The 3,902-nt window shown below is 48.8% G+C and overlaps 2 protein-coding genes across 4 annotated transcripts in view; both read right to left on the bottom strand.

The window, feature by feature from the left end:
* The window catches only part of LOC138141716 (putative P2Y purinoceptor 10), a 170,624-nt gene extending 167,152 nt beyond the window's left edge, over positions 1–3,472 (bottom strand). Inside the window, exon 1 of the mRNA XM_069062521.1 lies at positions 3,345–3,472. The gene's annotated coding sequence lies outside the window, so the exon portion shown is untranslated. The remainder of the gene's footprint in view (positions 1–3,344) is intronic.
* LOC138141717 (lysophosphatidic acid receptor 4) overlaps positions 1–3,483 on the bottom strand; it is a 17,611-nt gene extending 14,128 nt beyond the window's left edge. For 2 of the 3 annotated variants that reach the window (XM_069062528.1, XM_069062531.1), the window contains exon 1: positions 3,345–3,483. The gene's annotated coding sequence lies outside the window, so the exon portion shown is untranslated. Of the gene's footprint in view, positions 1–2,396; positions 3,214–3,344 lie in introns of those variants that run through there. The other variant, XM_069062530.1, reaches the window with a different exon arrangement.
* Positions 3,484–3,902: the final 419 nt, after the last annotated feature.

Raw genomic sequence — 3,902 nt, 5'->3', positions numbered from 1 at the left:
TCTCTCTCTCTCTCTCTCTCTCTCTCTCTCTGTCTCTGTCTCTCTTCTCTCCCTCTCTCTCTGTCTCTCCCTCTGTCTCTGTCTCTCTGTCTCTGTCTCTCATACCTCCCTCCTTCTGTCTCTCTCTCCTCCGAACTCCTTAGCATCTTATATCTATCATCACTTATATGGTACTTATAATGCTTTGTATTGTTGGGTAACTTTTCATATGGGTATAATTTGCTTTTCTTCCTAGAAGATAATTTCCTTGAGGACAAATAATTTATCATATTTATCTTCATTTCCTTCTACAGAGACTAGAGGTTTTGACCGCTTGCCTGATATTCTGACTCTTTTCAATGTCCTGTTGATGAGGTAGGACCATCAGCCTAGCAGTCTGAAACCTTGTGGGCTATCTCCATGTCTGATCTTTATACCATCCCCATCAATCCCAATCTCAGTAGATTTGCCCCTGGACCTAGACTTGACCCTCATACGGCCATCCTAGCCCCACTTTTCTTTGGTCCCTGAGTCCACATTCAGGCATCCTTTCCTCAGCCAACTTTCTCCCTGCCAAAGAATCTACCATCTTCCTCTAAACAACAAAGTGACTATTGAACCACTCGGAAGAAGACAAAATATAGCAAAGCATTTTATATGCTAACTAGTAAAGATTTATAGACATTTCTTATCTTTCAAAGGATGCTAGCCTCCATCTCTCTTTGCCAATATTCACTAAGTGAGGTAGGTGATCTTCGTTTTATCTCCATTTTAGAAAGATAAAGTTACTTGCCCAGGGTCACACAGCTAGTAAGCATCAGAGCTAGGCCTCAAACATCGGCCTTGGAGAGACAGTGTGGTGTGGTAGGAAGGGTCCTGGATTTTCAAAAGGCTCTGAGCTGAAATCCTGACTGCTACTTATTAGCCCCATGAGCTTGCCCAGGGCACTCTTTCTCTCTAGACCTCAATGTCTTTCCCTGTAAAATAATGGAATTGGATTAAATCATCTCTAAGATCCCTTCCAGCTCTAATTCCTCTGGCTCCAGAGCCAGGGTTCTTTGTACTGGACCAAGCAGCCTCCTGAAAACTCAGCTGAATTTCCGCTGGGGTCAGTGGCCACAGGCTAAGCTTCTAGTTTTCACCCACAATTTTTACAAGTCTCATTCTTCTATACAGTCAAGGGCATGAACGCATGAAGACATGAACACACAAGTAGTATGCTACTTACACAGTTGTGGCCCAGGTCCCCCTCAAAGACATTTAGCCCTTTGGCTTCTTCAAATTTGCCTTGGTGTTTGTGAACCCCCAGCCCCATTTCTCTGTTTTCTAACTGTGGGCATTGATTGGTGAAGGCCCCAAATGAATTGTTCAAACATTCTGTTTCAACTTCTTTGCTTTGCATAGGCTGCCTTAAAATTTTTAGGCCAGTGATTTTATCAGCTGACCAAATACCTTCCCTAGCAGGAATGTAATTTTTACAAGTGTGATAAGTTAAAAGGTTTCACAGGTCGTGTGTGTGTTGGGGTTACTTTCGAATGTGTCTTGAGCTCCCTGAAAGGATAGAGGCTTTTGGCCCGGGTTCTCTAATAGTTGCCTTTATGCTAGCTAGGAAAGGGAGTTGGTATAATCCAGCTGGGTGAGATGGTGAATGACCCCACCAAGCTTGGGATTTGTTTGGTCATTTTCCCTAGTGAAATCTTGCCGAATTAAACAGTCAAATGCTTGCAACAGAGAACAGGGGAATGCAGACCAATTCAGAAAGAGCTCTGCCATGAAGAATGTTAGAAGTAAAAACACAAGGAGTGAATTACTCAGAAAGGATTCTCTTCATACCTGCCCCATCTCACCATTCCCCCGCTCTTTGTCCTTGAATTATGCATTTATTCATTTCATTCCAAACAGCTTGTCCAATTTACTCAAGACACAGGTTTTCATCTGACACATATAGGACAGTATTGATGAATAATTCGGTTTCCTGGCTGCCCCATTCCAATCCATCGATCACGCTTGATGGGCTAGAAATCTTATGTACATTAACCCTAAAAGAAACCTCTTCCCAATAGGCAGCCTCTGGGCTTGAAGAGAAGAAAAGAAAACCCGTAACCCGGAGCAACAGGAGTTTTTAAAGTGCTAGACACGGAGATGCCTTTAATCCTGCTGGCAAGGTACATCACATACTGTATTCATTCCCAGGCAACTCTGGGCTTCCTGGGCCATTTGTGTTCACTTTCAGCAGAATCCTGAGAACCCTATGATCGTTTATTACATCCCTGCAGGAACAACTGAAATCGATCGTTTGTTCGGCCCAAAGCTGCAGAGGAGCCTTCTGGCCCTGAACGCTCCAAGAGGCGGGGTGCCCGCTGAGGAGCACTCCCCCCAGCCCCCGGCCCCCAAGCAACAGACCAAAGGAGACTTACCCCCAGTGAGAAAGTACGTTCCCGGCAGCAGACAGTTAGCTAGCAAGACCTAGTACCCGGCTCCAGCGGTAGGCTCTTTCAAAGTGCATGCCTTTCTCCATGTCCTCTGGCGCAAAGCGAACGTCCGAAAGCCGCCCAAGCTGGGGCTGTCCCAGCTTCTCACTGCCCAGCGCTCATCCTCGGAGCGGGCGGGCGGGAGGCAGCAAGGGCGGGGGCGGGGGGCATTGCTCGCCTAGCCTTTGTTTAGGCACCGAGTGTCCGGAATGCCGGAGCCGGCATGCCCTCAGCAAACAGGACACAAGAAAGGGCCCAATGTCTGGGGAAGAAGCCGAGGGGCAAGGGAGCACTTGGGGGTCTCAATAGGAAATGCTTTCCATTGGCTCAGGAGGGCTCGCTGGGAGCCCAGAGCCCGCCCAATCCCCGGGGCTGCAGCCGCGCTAGGCTCGGCTCGGGAGTCACCAATCACTGCGCGCACGCACCAAGCTGGCGTCCCAGCTCACTGTCCCGGGAAGGCCGTTTTCACAGTCCGGAATTGGCAGCCTAAGTGCCACTTGACAATGGCTAAAGCTTCTTTCCCGGCCAATTAACGGGCAGAGAGAGCTTGTGTGCGTGTCGGTGCAACAGGACTGCCTCATCCCGAGCAGTCTAATGAGGAGTGGGGCCCGACCCGATTCAGGGCACCGAGGGGACTTAGCCCATCTCCTCGGAAAGAAAGAGGAAGGAGAAAAGAGAGAAAGAAAGAGAAATAGAAAGCACAGAAAGGAGAACGAAAGAAAGGAAGAACCGAAAAAGAGGGGGAAAGGCCACAAGGAGGGAAAAGAGAAAAAAAGCACGCAGAAAGACTAAGGGGAAAAGGGGGGGGGGGGGAAGGGGGCCGTGGGATGAAAAAAAAAGACCGGAGGGGGATAAAAACGGCAGCGAAACAAGAAAGAAGTTCTGTGTACTTACTGTCTTAAACTTGGGTAGTGCCGCTGGTGGAAAAGCACCTCGGTCCCAGGAGCCACATGCACACCTTCCCCAAGAAAGCTCCTCTTCTGGGGCCAGAGGAGGGCCACCCCTCCTCTTAAGTAGCTGACTGAGAGGAAGTCTAATTAGCCAGAAAGGCTCAGGGGCTTGCTAGTGACCAAAGTAAAGGGTACACAGATGAAACCTGTTTATAATGAAATGATCTCCAGCTATATACTTCCTCCAGTATTTTCTGCTGCTATAGGTTGCTGACTGGGTTGCCCGCTTCTAATGTCATCCTCCCACCTCCTTTCCTCTCTACTTCCTTTCCTCCTTCCCCCTCCCTTCTGCATCCCCCCCGTCTCTGCTGAACACTGTTATAGAACTTTACCCAGCCATCTGCAACTTCATTTCTAGCCTGTCCCTCCACCAACCTCGAGCTCCCCTCCCCCCTCTCCCTTCGCTGGAATGAAAAATTCCAGCCAGGGGTAGGATGCTTTCTTTCCTTCTCTGGGTAGAGCCCTGCTCCTGGAGAATTGGGGGATCCTCTGTCTGCTCCTC

This window comes from Petaurus breviceps, unplaced genomic scaffold (genome assembly GCF_028583685.1).
Source record: "Petaurus breviceps papuanus isolate PSGF00001 unplaced genomic scaffold, PetGlider_PUasm1.0 90459, whole genome shotgun sequence".
In the NCBI taxonomy this organism is placed as follows: domain Eukaryota; kingdom Metazoa; phylum Chordata; class Mammalia; order Diprotodontia; family Petauridae; genus Petaurus; species Petaurus breviceps.
The sequence above is the reverse complement of the archived record's forward strand: the minus strand, read 5'-3'. Positions and strand labels throughout refer to the sequence as shown.